Here is a 16,063-nt window from a genome sequence, read left to right as displayed (position 1 = left end):
ATTTTTTTTTAGGCAAACGATGGATTTTGTCCAAATTCATGGATTGTTTAAAATCCATCGTTTAGAATCCATCAATCCAAACGGTGCCTTAAATAATAGAATATAAAATGAAGAAATTGAAACAACTAAAAAAACAATACAATAAAATTGAAAAGTGAATAAGAGAATACATAGAAAACTTATCTAAAAGGTTAGTAGAAAAGATAAAAATATAAATATATATGGTAGTGAATTGTAGTAGATCAAAAGTTTTCCATTATTAATGGAATTTTGACTGTTTTAGAATTTCCAATTATCGTTTTAAAATTGTGGTAATTTTTTAAAATATATGTTTTGATAATTTATTTACTTTTTTACCAGTCAAGTTTTGATATTTTTTTTATGCCAAATGTCTTAAAAAGGCCAAACCTTTTATAAAAATTTTACAAAAGTCCTGACCTTTTAATTTTGTCGATTTTGGCCAAAAATAAATTATTTGGTTTCAATTGTGGCCAACTCTCAGTTTGATTTCAATTTGCCTATTTGGAGCCTATGTGACGCCTATGTGGCATGCCAAATATTGAAAGGTCATGACTTTTGTGAAACCAAATAATCCATTTTTGGCCAAAATCGACAAAATTGAAAGGTCAGAACTTTTGTGAAACCAAATAATCAATTTTTGGCCAAAATCGACAAAATTACAAGGTCAGTGACTTTTGTGAAACTTTTATAAAAGGTTTGGCCTTTTTATAACATTTGGCCTTTTTTTTATCTTTTTTTATTTACGAAAAAACCTTTTTGTTTTTTTAATTTCAAAAATACCTTTTTCGGTTTCTAATTTTGGTTTTCGGTTTTTTCGGTTCGATAGATCGAACCGATGTGATACCCCGTACTTTTAAAGTACCAAGTAATGTGCCACGAAGCATAAATACGAGAACTTAATCAAGGACATCGGAATTAAGTTCGAGAAATAAGAATTTAGATCGAAGCGGGTCTATTAAAATGATCGTGAAATAATAAATTAAGTGGAATTTATTATTTGATAAATTGGAATTTAGCGGGACTAAGAAAAGTAGATAAATTAAAATAAAATAAATGGTAAGTCCCGAGTTAATTTTACGATAAAGTTCGTAAAATAAATTTATGGATCAAAGATAAAATTTTGTAAAAATTGGACGAAAGGATTTTAATTAAACGGAATTTGATTATCGGAAAAGGAAAAGGATATAAATAAATTATTTGGACCCAGATAAATAAATAATGTGATGAAACCCATTATTTATCGATAAAGAATAATCGTCAAGGTTCCGTGTAATTATGAAATCAATTTGGTTAAATTGGAGAAATTGAAAGCCTAAGAGTTAAGTTGGAAGAGGTGCCTAATTTAGGCACTTGAATATGATTTTTCCACAAACTTAATAAGAAAAGGACACCTCATACCCCACCCCTTCAATTTCTATTGCTATCTAAAACTAGAAAATGAAAACTTAAAACAAAACCCTCATGTTGGAAGGTCACCGCCATCACCATCATCTTCCTCCCTTCCTTCTTGTTCCTCATGAACAACTCACACGGCGGCGTTAATATCTTCACGAATTGATCATCGATTTCAGCGATTAAGGTCCGGTTGGAAAGCCAACACGCTAAGGAACAAGGTAACTTCTTATTTGCTGAAATTAATTATGATTTTGATAGTGTTTGTTGAGTTCAAAGTGATCGAATATTCTGCTCTGTATTTGCCAAGCTTAAGTTGAGTTTAAGTGATAATTTGAAGTGTTTTTGGGTGATTCTTTGGAGCTTAAGGTTCGGTTATGAAAGGGGATTAGAGCTAGCATGTCGGGGTGAGTATAAGGGTGTCGGAACAGCAGCAAATCGCTGCTATAACAAGCAGCGAGCTGCTGCAATTTTTGCAGCAGCAAGTCGCTGCACACTGCTGCAATATGCAGCAGTTGTGCTTCACAACAGGACAGCCACGAAGGGTGATTTGCACCTAAAAATAGACCCTAAATTGTGATGGTGTGTGCTTGATATGAGCTGTAATGGATAGAGGGTTTTACATAGATGAAATATGACCGATTAAGTTTGAATTTTGGCTGTGTTCAATGGCTGTTTTGAATGATTGAAAAGTGAGTGAAAAATCTGTAATTTAATTCCAGAATTTGGCATGTTAAGGGGCTATCTTTGAGGGCAATTTTGAGTATAAAGGATATGTCGGTTTTAGTTCGAGTCTTAATGAAAAATGTAGACGGTATTATAGAATATAAGAAAATCAAGTTTGTTTAGAATTTGTGTAGTCGGAAAGGATCGATTTTAATTGATGAAAGTAGTAGAAAAGTTAATAAAAATCTGGAAATTTTATTTATCAAGCCATGAGGGCTGTTTTGAGGTTAAAAATGGACCTCGAACTGTAGTAATTTTAACACGAAAATGAATGAAGTATATAGACGGTGTTGCATAGATGAGATTTAAGTGAAATAAACATGGTGTTGTTAAGTCGGATTAAAAATTATCCGTGTTTGAAGTTAAGTCAAAAACTGGAAAAATAAGTTAGAAAAATAAACTAAGTGTTAAAACATAATAAAAGGGAAACTTTGGAATTAAATTGTGAACAAACGGTAAGTCGGAATTAGTTGAAGTCTTCATGGATATTGTAGATGGGAGTATGGAGTTTATGAATGTTGGATTTGTTTTGGGTTATTACTGCTGTAGGTACCCTGTTCTGCTGTCTGAAAACAGCAGCTTAGTGGACTGTTTTGCAGCCTAGGAATGTTTAAATCAGGGAACCAACTTCCAGGCTAATATCCGACCTTTTCGGGTTTTATTTTGAGTCCGAGGTCTAAACGAAAGTTGTAGAGGACGTTGTGGACTATAAGAATATCAAATTTGTTTAAGGTTTTGACTACCGTACATGCTCTGTTTTTAAGTCCGATACAGCAGCATTAAGGCTGTTTATACAGCAATAAAATTTCAGATTTGAGGTACCAACTTCAAGACACATTTCAGACACCTTAGGACGATAATTTCAGATTAGAATCTGAACGAAAGTTGTAGACGAGGTTACAAACTATAAGAATGTCAAATTTGTTTGAGAGTCAGGCCGTTTTAAATAAACGTTTTAATGGTTCAAAGTCGGCTAGTTAGCTAGTTTTGGGAAAACTAGTTTTAATTAACGAAATGTAAAGTCATTAATTAATTGAGTCATAAATTGACGTTTTGAGCTAAGATTAATTATAAATTATGGAAAAGTGACTTATTAAATTAATTATCGATTTAGCTCGATAATTAATTTCATTTAGCTAAATTGAATAGTTAATAAATAACATTTGGACTAACGTTATTTATTAAAAGAAGTTATATTTTAAAAGGTTATCAATTTATTCCAAGGCAAAATAAATTGATTTATTCGCTAAGTAGTCTATAGCTTGAACACCTTTGGATTAGGATCCATTTTAATTACGATTTATTATCGTATCTTCATAGACTCGACGAGACGACTATTAAGGGGGCGCAAAACGTAAAGAACGCAACAGGGCTTTGCTATGGCCGAAGTCTTTGGATAGCAATTTGTGAGTTTTGCAATTTACTTTCGCATATTATTACTATAAGTTGTTAATTGTGTGGTAATCCATTAATTGCATTGCATATACATTATTACTTCATACTTGGGCAATTCATGTGAATGCTTTGTTCATAATATCGCTTGGATGCATTATTTGACATATTGTTGTTATTTGTAAGTTGTGATGTTTGCTTTATGATCCGAGGAAACGAGCTACCTATTGGGCGTCAATAGGCTGTGTGATCACCAGTGTCCGGGTCAGTCATAGAATTAGTATAGATAGATGCTTGTATTTAAAAATGTTTGATATGATCTCGTTAAATGATGATTATGTATGGGAGTAAGGAGGATTATGTTTTTGGTAGATACGTGAGTAACTCGGTTGAACTATCTCGGGACCCGTATCTAGTGAGTAACTCGGTTGAATTATCTCGGGACTCACACTTTGGGATTAAGCAGTGACATGATGTAACTCGGTTGAACTATCTCGGGACTATGTCACGTGGTAACGAGTAACTCGGTTGAACTATCTCGGGACCGTACCACTTGGATTAAAATGATTTGATATATTATTAATGGATACAATATGAGTAGGATACGAATAGGAAATAGTATTAATTTAAGATTAGGGTTTCATCGGATCAAACATTATTGTTTGTTTTAATATGTGTTAATGAAATTTATATTTATAATATTTTAAGTAAATGTGAACTCACTCAGCGTTGTCTGACCCCCCAATAGTGTTATGTTTCAGGTGTATAGTATCGAATGTAACGGACTTCTATCCTTGTTCCAGAAGTCCGCGAGTACAGAAAGAAGGAACCAATCAGTAGTGCTGCAGTAGTCGAGTCCTAGAGTGTAATTATGTTTTATCAAACGGTTTTAAATATCTTGTTTATACTCTGATATGTATAAAGGTTTTAGACTGCACTTTTAACCGTTTATATATATATATATATATATATGAGAAACAGGGCATTGCTTGATATGGGATATCGCTTTGTAAGACCCTGATTTCTAAAGATCGTTTTGTATCGTTTAAAGAAGTTTTATAAAAACATTTTGTTAATGTTTCGCGAAAAATTTATAGTGATCTCTAGGCTTGCTACGGGTTTCGGAGCTACCACTCCTATTCCCTAGCGTCGGTCGCGGCTTGAGATTTCGGGTCGTGACAAAGGTGGTATCAGAGCAATGGTTAGATTCATAGGCCATTGCTTATATGTGATCGTCTGTACCTAGGTTTGACATTGTCACTAGGTTAAGCTAGGAACTACTGCAGCTATAGGACTCGAGTCATATCATTGATAAGTCCTTGTTTATTTTCAAAACTTCTCACTCTCCTCGATAGGATACGAGTCCATATGATCGATTGCTTTGCGAAACACTGTTTGTTCTATATGGATTATGTATATGTGATAAGAATGCATGTTTCATTTATGATAGAGTATGCATACGCAATGTGCATACGGAGAAGGACTTGTGAGAAATGGACTTTCACAAGCATGTCTGGGCAAGATCGCCGATCAGAAATAGCGAATCAAAGATCGCCGATCAGGAATAGTGATATGAGAACGGGGCGAATCTAGTCAAGCACCCCCAAGTACGATGCATATACTTTGTGCTATCACATTTCTTATAGTAGCTATGGTTTGGCCAATAAGACAAGCCATTATGGCATAGATGTATCGTATCAGATATAGATCGTTATCAAATAGACGATGCACTAGGAAGAATGAGAACCTAGGTGCATAACCTAAGATATTCCTTTAGGAAGGGAACAAAACGTAGAGAACATACATTGAAAGAGTTCGACATACTCTACAAAATGTCAAATATGCACAAATAACCTGAGCTATGCCCTGAACATAGCTTGATAGTATGTGATAGAAAGATAGAGAACGAGAATAAAATACACCAATAAGACTGATAAAAAGCCATATAAAGAAAAGTTAAAATGTCACAGAAGTTCCGGTCTGAGTTGACTTATGGTGTCTACAAAAGAAATAAAGCTTTGAGATTTCTTTTGAAAGTATAATTGTGCACAGACCCAGCATGTAGTATGCCATAGGAAGCATGAAAGACATGATTGAAAACACATTGCAGTATCAGCATATATGTATAAAAATTTTGATATAAAACCATAATTTTACTCTGCATCATGCATTCGCTGATACGAGCAATTCAAAGAATTTTAAATAGCAACTCTTTAGTGATGAGAGGTGTCATCACTCTGATGCGCAATTATACTAAAGGTTTTGAAACTATATGATTGAAATTGTATTTGATTTGAAAAGAAATTGTTTTGAAAGTCCCGCGGCAAAGTCAAATTGATTTGAAACGTAAGAAACCAGATGGAATTTCCTGTGACACCAATATATAAACTTTAATAAAGAGCAATAACAAATATAAAAGATTGTACAAAGATAGTTTAATGGTGAACATAGTTCACACCTCATAGGTAGAACCTATGAAAGTAAGAATCGTATAAGGCAAGTAAGCCACCTCAAGAGTAAGAGGTGCAGTGATGATCAAAAATAACGACATCGGGATATATGATCGATATGGATAATAAACACGATGGTGCGAACTCATGGTACGCGAGTATATAAGCTCTAAGGGAAAACAAGGATATATACCGATAAATCTTAGAGGAAGCAAATAAAGTAAGAAATCTTTAAGGCTAGTAAGCTATATAGGCATCAAGGGATGTAAGGAAATAGGAAGGAAGGACTCAACAAAGGGGTTGAGCTATAACACGAAGATGTTATCGGACAGCTCGAAACAAAAGGCAATAAAGAAGGACACCCATAAAAGCTTGAACTAAGATACCTACAAAGAGCCATTCAAGTGTAAGGGTGTATAAGAATTAAAAAATAATGGACTAAGAATATGAAGAGATCGATTAAGTTAATCGACATAGATAAGACTTAAACAGCCTACGTATATTGTGTGACACGCGATAAAGGTAATCGAGGGATGGAATTAAAGACGTTATATAGAAAATAACAAGAAGATAAAAGGAATCGACTTCTATGTAGTCATAGACACACGGTGTCAAGAAGGATAGAGTTGATCTAAGTATAAGATCAACCTTACTAGTAGATGAGATGTCGGTAGGAAGATGAGAATTAGATATGCTCAAGACCAAGGGTACAACCTGTCGATGAACACAAAAGAGTAACCTCCAACTCTTACAGATAGTAGAGGTGGGAGATATTAAAGAAAGAAGTACACGATGATCGCAAAACGTATTAGACGATCGCGAGGTATTATAAGACAAAGATAAGAACTTCACCGGACGATGGTAAAAGATTACAAGTCCTGAATTCACTAAGATTGAAGGATCTAGAGCTACGATATATCGTGGATAAGGACTCGATTCATATCGAGTAATGCCAGGCGGGCATTCCACTTCATGAGATTCATGAAACTATGAAGTGCATGATTATTAGTGAAGAAAAAGAAATTCCTAACCACCATAAGACATGAATAAGAGTGTTGGACGAAAGGCCGTATAAATCTAACTATAAAGACAATAGTTAGTAAATGAATATTAAGGGGTATTGCAACAGAAGAGAAAGAGGAGAAGGTAAACATGTACGTGATTAAATACAAGGAGGAAAGAAATGCCAAGAAAGACGACGTCGTATGTCGATAAGCTCAAAAGTTAATAAGAAGCGGGAATGGAACAGAAGCTCATTAAAAAATAATACAACTTAATGAATAAGAGTTAGGACTAAAATTAAGGTCTTGAGAAACAAGCGAAAGAGAATCGATAGTACTATTATGGAATGATAGTTTTTGACGAATATTGAGAGAAGCAAAGCACTAAAGGATATGAGACAAGAAAAGACTTTAGTTCGGGATAAGGAATAGACGTTAAGTAACAATACATCATAAAATAAGAAATATATGGAAGAATGAGCTTCGAGATGAGGTAAAGGATGTTGTGAACTATACGAATACCGGTTTCGTTCAGTGAACAAACGCTTCTGAATAAGCAATTTGGACAGACAAATTAAGCTAGATAAGCAAGATTTTGGACAAGTTTAAGATAACTTGAAATAGTAAATCACTCAATTGGATTGGTTAATTAATCAAATAGTGCTTTAGTTAATACTAAGAATAGTTGAAGAAAAGTTCAAAATTGAAAGTCAAAGTTGATATCAACAAGAAAAGTCCAAAATTGGCATTAAGAACGATACTACCCTTATGGTATTAAGGAGCAAACGACGAATAAAGATTGACGAATACCAACGTTAAGAAGTGAAAAGATGTGAACCTATCAAGGCAAGAAGTTGATAGACGATGAGATTAACATCTCAATGAGAATTGTATAAGGAGCAGCTACGTGCGAACGAAGGACGTTCGTGAAGAGATTAGTCATCTCTTTTATAACAGACATTAAGCATCACCATACGATTAAGTATGATACAGAAGGACGTAAGGACAAGACCAACTATCTTTAAGGATGTTAGCAATTATCGTAAAATAAATCAAACACTTGATAATAAAGACGGGTAACTAGAAAACCGTCAAGAAATGACGATGTAAGAAACTTTAAGGAACACAATGGATTACAAAGGCGAAGTTATTATAACTTTATGATCTGGGTAACGATAGTATAAAAAGTAAGACTTTAAGTCTTTATAAGAAGCAATAAGAATTGCTAAGAAGTGTAATACTTGATGGATAAGAGTATTACTATAATTATGAAATTCGAGGACGAATTTTTATAAGGGGGGAAGAATGTGATACCCCGTACTTTTAAAGTACCAAGTAATGTGCCAAGAAGCATAAATACGAGAACTTAATCAAGGACATCGGAATTAAGTTCGAGAAATAAGAATTTAGATCGAAGCGGGTCTATTAAAATGATCGTGAAATAATAAATTAAGTGGAATTTATTATTTGATAAATTGGAATTTAGCGGGACTAAGAAAAGTAGATAAATTAAAATAAAATAAATGGTAAGTCCCGAGTTAATTTTACGATAAAGTTCGTAAAATAAATTTATGGATCAAAGATAAAATTTTGTAAAAATTGGACGAAAGGATTTTAATTAAACGGAATTTGATTATCGGAAAAGGAAAAGGATATAAATAAATTATTTGGACCCAGATAAATAAATAATGTGATGAAACCCATTATTTATCGATAAAGAATAATCGTCAAGGTTCCGTGTAATTATGAAATCAATTTGGTTAAATTGGAGAAATTGAAAGCCTAAGAGTTAAGTTGGAAGAGGTGCCTAATTTAGGCACTTGAATATGATTTTTCCACAAACTTAATAAGAAAAGGACACCTCATACCCCACCCCTTCAATTTCTATTGCTATCTAAAACTAGAAAATGAAAACTTAAAACAAAACCCTCATGTTGGAAGGTCACCGCCATCACCATCATCTTCCTCCCTTCCTTCTTGTTCCTCATGAACAACTCACACGGCGGCGTTAATATCTTCACGAATTGATCATCGATTTCAGCGATTAAGGTCCGGTTGGAAAGCCAACACGCTAAGGAACAAGGTAACTTCTTATTTGCTGAAATTAATTATGATTTTGATAGTGTTTGTTGAGTTCAAAGTGATCGAATATTCTGCTCTGTATTTGCCAAGCTTAAGTTGAGTTTAAGTGATAATTTGAAGTGTTTTTGGGTGATTCTTTGGAGCTTAAGGTTCGGTTATGAAAGGGGATTAGAGCTAGCATGTCGGGGTGAGTATAAGGGTGTCGGAACAGCAGCAAATCGCTGCTATAACAAGCAGCGAGCTGCTGCAATTTTTGCAGCAGCAAGTCGCTGCACACTGCTGCAATATGCAGCAGTTGTGCTTCACAACAGGACAGCCACGAAGGGTGATTTGCACCTAAAAATAGACCCTAAATTGTGATGGTGTGTGCTTGATATGAGCTGTAATGGATAGAGGGTTTTACATAGATGAAATATGACCGATTAAGTTTGAATTTTGGCTGTGTTCAATGGCTGTTTTGAATGATTGAAAAGTGAGTGAAAAATCTGTAATTTAATTCCAGAATTTGGCATGTTAAGGGGCTATCTTTGAGGGCAATTTTGAGTATAAAGGATATGTCGGTTTTAGTTCGAGTCTTAATGAAAAATGTAGACGGTATTATAGAATATAAGAAAATCAAGTTTGTTTAGAATTTGTGTAGTCGGAAAGGATCGATTTTAATTGATGAAAGTAGTAGAAAAGTTAATAAAAATCTGGAAATTTTATTTATCAAGCCATGAGGGCTGTTTTGAGGTTAAAAATGGACCTCGAACTGTAGTAATTTTAACACGAAAATGAATGAAGTATATAGACGGTGTTGCATAGATGAGATTTAAGTGAAATAAACATGGTGTTGTTAAGTCGGATTAAAAATTATCCGTGTTTGAAGTTAAGTCAAAAACTGGAAAAATAAGTTAGAAAAATAAACTAAGTGTTAAAACATAATAAAAGGGAAACTTTGGAATTAAATTGTGAACAAACGGTAAGTCGGAATTAGTTGAAGTCTTCATGGATATTGTAGATGGGAGTATGGAGTTTATGAATGTTGGATTTGTTTTGGGTTATTACTGCTGTAGGTACCCTGTTCTGCTGTCTGAAAACAGCAGCTTAGTGGACTGTTTTGCAGCCTAGGAATGTTTAAATCAGGGAACCAACTTCCAGGCTAATATCCGACCTTTTCGGGTTTTATTTTGAGTCCGAGGTCTAAACGAAAGTTGTAGAGGACGTTGTGGACTATAAGAATATCAAATTTGTTTAAGGTTTTGACTACCGTACATGCTCTGTTTTTAAGTCCGATACAGCAGCATTAAGGCTGTTTATACAGCAATAAAATTTCAGATTTGAGGTACCAACTTCAAGACACATTTCAGACACCTTAGGACGATAATTTCAGATTAGAATCTGAACGAAAGTTGTAGACGAGGTTACAAACTATAAGAATGTCAAATTTGTTTGAGAGTCAGGCCGTTTTAAATAAACGTTTTAATGGTTCAAAGTCGGCTAGTTAGCTAGTTTTGGGAAAACTAGTTTTAATTAACGAAATGTAAAGTCATTAATTAATTGAGTCATAAATTGACGTTTTGAGCTAAGATTAATTATAAATTATGGAAAAGTGACTTATTAAATTAATTATCGATTTAGCTCGATAATTAATTTCATTTAGCTAAATTGAATAGTTAATAAATAACATTTGGACTAACGTTATTTATTAAAAGAAGTTATATTTTAAAAGGTTATCAATTTATTCCAAGGCAAAATAAATTGATTTATTCGCTAAGTAGTCTATAGCTTGAACACCTTTGGATTAGGATCCATTTTAATTACGATTTATTATCGTATCTTCATAGACTCGACGAGACGACTATTAAGGGGGCGCAAAACGTAAAGAACGCAACAGGGCTTTGCTATGGCCGAAGTCTTTGGATAGCAATTTGTGAGTTTTGCAATTTACTTTCGCATATTATTACTATAAGTTGTTAATTGTGTGGTAATCCATTAATTGCATTGCATATACATTATTACTTCATACTTGGGCAATTCATGTGAATGCTTTGTTCATAATATCGCTTGGATGCATTATTTGACATATTGTTGTTATTTGTAAGTTGTGATGTTTGCTTTATGATCCGAGGAAACGAGCTACCTATTGGGCGTCAATAGGCTGTGTGATCACCAGTGTCCGGGTCAGTCATAGAATTAGTATAGATAGATGCTTGTATTTAAAAATGTTTGATATGATCTCGGTAAATGATGATTATGTATGGGAGTAAGGAGGATTATGTTTTTGGTAGATACGTGAGTAACTCGGTTGAACTATCTCGGGACCCGTATCTAGTGAGTAACTCGGTTGAATTATCTCGGGACTCACACTTTGGGATTAAGCAGTGACATGATGTAACTCGGTTGAACTATCTCGGGACTATATCACGTGGTAACGAGTAACTCGGTTGAACTATCTCGGGACCGTACCACTTGGATTAAAATGATTTGATATATTATTAATGGATACAATATGAGTAGGATACGAATAGGAAATAGTATTAATTTAAGATTAGGGTTTCATCGGATCAAACATTATTGTTTGTTTTAATATGTGTTAATGAAATTTATATTTATAATATTTTAAGTAAATGTGAACTCACTCAGCGTTGTCTGACCCCCCAATAGTGTTATGTTTCAGGTGTATGGTATCGAATGTAACGGACTTCTATCCTTGTTCCAGAAGTCCGCGAGTACAGAAAGAAGGAACCAATCAGTAGTGCTGCAGTAGTCGAGTCCTAGAGTGTAATTATGTTTTATCAAACGGTTTTAAATATCTTGTTTATACTCTGATATGTATAAAGGTTTTAGACTGCACTTTTAACCGTTTATATATATATATATATATATATATATATATATATATATATATATGAGAAACAGGGCATTGCTTGATATGGGATATCGCTTTGTAAGACCCTGATTTCTAAAGATCGTTTTGTATCGTTTAAAGAAGTTTTATAAAAACATTTTGTTAATGTTTCGCGAAAAATTTATAGTGATCTCTAGGCTAGCTACGGGTTTCGGAGCTACCACTCCCATTCCCTAGCGTTGGTCGCGGCTTGAGATTTCGGTCGTGACAACCGACTGACAATTTTTTTATATAGTGTAGGATTACTGTATATATAGTGTTAATTTTTATTTTTTATAGATTTTTTTTCTGGAATTTTTTATTTATTTTTTATAGTGTAATAGTAGTGTATACATAGTGTTTTTATGGTGTTTATATAGTGTAAGATTAGTGTATAAATAGTATATAAGTAGTATATATATAGTGTATAAGTAGTGTATTTATGCATTTTGTAGTGTTTTTTATGGTTTACACCATGAAATACTGCAAATACACCATAAACACTGTAAATACACCATCAACATTGCAAATACACCATAAAGACTGCAAATACATCATAAACACTGTAAATGCACCATAAATATACTAAAAAATGGTAGAAATACACTATAAATACACCCAAAATACACTAAAACGTAAATATATTATAAAATTACTACAAATGCACAATAAATCAATTTTTTATTTATAAAATCAGTAGCAATAAACAAATTTATGAATAAGAAAAGACAAAATAAATAATTATATGAATAATAGAACAATTTTATAAACAAAAAATTATAGATCTACAATAATTTATTTACAAAATATTTAAATCATTACAAAAAACCTAAAAAATTACACAAAACTAAAAACGAGTCGAGAAATTCATAGCGCGAACGGAAGAGACGAACGAACTAGCGCGAACGGAAAAGACGAACGAAAAAACGACCGGAAACGACGAGAAATCCATCGGAAGTAGACGAACGGAAGCGCGACCGGAAAGACGAACGAAAATATAATCGGAGGAGATAAACTGAAAATCAAATGAAAAATAAGAAGAAAAGATGAAGAAAAGAAGAGAGAAGAAAAAAGAGAAAAGAGAGAAAAAAAGATGGATATGTAAAAGTTTAACCTAAAATGAGATAAGACTTCTTTATAGGATAAATCCATATAGAGGTTCCTATACTACGCATTTTTTAATCATTTGATCCCTGTAATTCATTTTTACTACTTGGAGTCCCTGAACTTACCATTTTCTCTAAAATGGGTCCTTTTTTAACGGATTCGTCTGCGCGTGTGAGCAAACTCCATTCTGCTGTGATAGAAACATGATACAGCTACATGAGCTGCCACATCAGCCACATGAATTTTAAAATGCACGCCAATTGCCACCTTAACATTAGGGGTGAGCAAAAATCAAACCAAACCATTAATCCGATCCAAACCAACCCGAAATTAATTTTGGTTTGGTTAAAATGGTTAAAATGGATTGGTTTGGTTTGAAATTATAAAAAAGTATGGTTTTTGGTTTTGGTTTGGTTTCAACTAGTGGTTAACCGAACCGACCGAAAAACCAAAGTTTACAATAATATTATTTTTATTAATATTTATATATGTATAAATAAATATAAAATTTATTTATTGAAATATTTATATATAAATCTAATATGTGTGTATAGATACATATATGAAAATAAAATATATAAACTAATACACACATATAAGTAAAAATTATTACGTATAATTTTAATTTTTACGTATAATTATATATAATATTTATCTAAATCTATATTAATCAAACCGAACCAAATTGAACCGAAACCAATGCTAAAGTTTGGTTAACCGAACCGAAATTTCACGTAAATATTTGACGTGGTTTGATTTTTATATTTTCCCTTAAAAAATATGGTTTGGTTTTGGAGTTTACTAAACCAAACCGAACCGAACCGAACCATGCTCACCCCTACTTAACATCACTTAAGATAATATTTTAAATAAATTTAAGGACTTTTTCTTACTTTTTTCCATTTATCATTTCATCTTCTTCCTCATGTCAACTAAGAAAACAAACCAAACACCATTAAAGCTTAACAAAAAAACCCACATAACTTCAAAGCAAACACCATAAGCTATTTACAAAAACTCTTCTCTGCTAGACTCCATATCCCAGCATAAATTCCTTCTTTTCGTCTTCCTCACTTTCATTTCCCGCATTAATTTCTTCCTCATGTTTTAACATGGTCTGAGACCGAAAGATAAGAAGATAACAAGAAAGAAAGAGAAATAAAACTCCCTGTTTTCTTTTTTCAAAACCCTACACACCATTAAAAAGCGGAAATGGCAGAATCAGAAGAGCGACGTGCTGCAACCGACGGCGAGCATTAGGCGGGGACCTAAAATGTTGTATATTCTGCCACCCAGTATGCCTAAGACGACGAAGGTTGTGTAAAGTGCGGTGTTGGCGTTGCTTGCGGCTTGGGTCAATCTGGCCACCGCCACCCATATCGGGGAGGGCCTTGAACATCCCAGGGCCGCAAAAACATACTAATCCGAGTGATCGATATCGGAAAAGTGATTTGTTCGGCAATTTTGTGGCTGATTCTCCATTTTCATCAAAACCCATGTAACTCAGATGATTTTAGAGATAATTTCGGGATTGCAATTAATTGGTAGATTATTCATTTCCATCAAAGCCCGCTGGTGTATTTCTTCAGGCTCATCAAATGGTTTTTTGGAAATTTGAATTGTGGGTGTTGGTGTTCGATGTTGACCGGTGCTCTACTCAGGGAGAAGAAGAGAAGATGTGGGGAGAAGATGAGAAGATGACACATGTGTGGACAAATGGGGACATGTCAGCATTTTTTTGACGTGGATTTACTAAATTGAAAGTTATTAGTTTTGACGGAGACTGACCTCACGCATAGTTAGATCCGTTAAAAAAGGGCTCGTTGAAGAAAAAATAGTAAGTTCAAGGACTTTGATTAACAAAAAATAAGTGCAGGGATCAGATAATTAAAAATTACGTAGTACAGGGATTCCTATATGGGTTTAGCCTATAGTGAGTATTTTTGGTAAATAAGTTAGCTTATTAGACAACATAGGATAAGAGAAAAAATGAATCAAAATGATGTAAATAATTTACCATAAACAAGTATTTGGAAAATAATCCTTCTGAAATTTAATGGTTATCAAAATAACATAACTACCCTATTTTTTTATTAAACTTAATTAGTCATTAGTAACGCATTAGCATGTAAAATGTTATATCTAAATAAGGCAATTGAGTATCAAATAGCATTTATATCCAATTTAACTACCAAAATAGAAAAACATCAATTTACAACGTATTTGGTAGGTTAAAAGTGTTGACTTGTAATAGTATATTTTAAAATTATAATAATATTATAATTATTGGTATATTCAATGTATATTATATTGTATCTACCTTTTGTAATATAAATTGCCAAAATTAGAAACAACTATATAGTTATTAGCTTTTTCTATTTAACTCTAATTTGTTGATATATATTGTCAAATTAGGAAATTTAAATCATACTAAAGTAATAAATTAAAGTTTACCAAATAATTATAAAGTTATAAAATAAGTTCAACATCAATGCTCTCCGTAGTCAGTCAAAAGGCGATGTCTCTCCCACAGCTCAGGGAAGACGCAAACCATAGGTTTTCAGGCAATCTGCCTGCGGCTTCAAACTCTGTTCATTATGACGTATCGCGTAAGGGACATGAAAATTCTGGTGTGGTGGAAAAGAACAACAGCTCGGGAGTTATCTATTTTGAGAACTTCCCCAAAACTTGGAGATACCATGACCTAGAAAAAGTTTTTGCTAGGTATGGTGTAATTGGGAGGGTTTCTCTGGCAACAAAACTAACAAAACGCAATGTTAGTTTCGGATTTTTACGACCAGAATCGAATAACGCAACCTCATGGATCATTGGAAGGCTGAATATGATTTCCATTGGCAAGTTTCGTCTACGAGCGTTTGTTTCAAAATACCCAGAGAGGAAAAGCCTTGTCACTAGGATGAAGACAGTCAATAAACAGGATGTTACAGCGAGGGTTATCTCTTCTCCATCGTTTCGAGACAAGAGATCGTACAAAGAGGCGTCGTTTGGGATATCTATTAACG

General features: G+C 33.5%; 1 long non-coding RNA gene across 2 annotated transcripts; it reads left to right on the top strand.

Annotated features, from left to right (window-relative positions):
- The first annotated feature begins 862 nt into the window (after positions 1-862).
- Positions 863-12,060, top strand: LOC126660814 (uncharacterized). Of its 2 annotated transcripts, XR_007635448.1 has the most exons (5): positions 863-1,634; positions 3,460-3,545; positions 4,280-9,065; positions 10,891-10,976; positions 11,711-12,060. It is a non-coding gene; the product is annotated as an uncharacterized LOC126660814 (long non-coding RNA). The 2 variants fall into 2 exon arrangements; XR_007635449.1 differs by lacking the exon at positions 10,891-10,976.
- The last annotated feature ends 4,003 nt before the right edge of the window (positions 12,061-16,063 follow it).

The sequence above is a fragment of the Mercurialis annua genome, linkage group LG8 (assembly GCF_937616625.2).
Source record: "Mercurialis annua linkage group LG8, ddMerAnnu1.2, whole genome shotgun sequence".
Lineage (NCBI taxonomy): Eukaryota > Viridiplantae > Streptophyta > Magnoliopsida > Malpighiales > Euphorbiaceae > Mercurialis > Mercurialis annua.
Note: the sequence above shows the minus strand (reverse complement) of the source record. Positions and strands in the feature narration are given on the sequence as shown.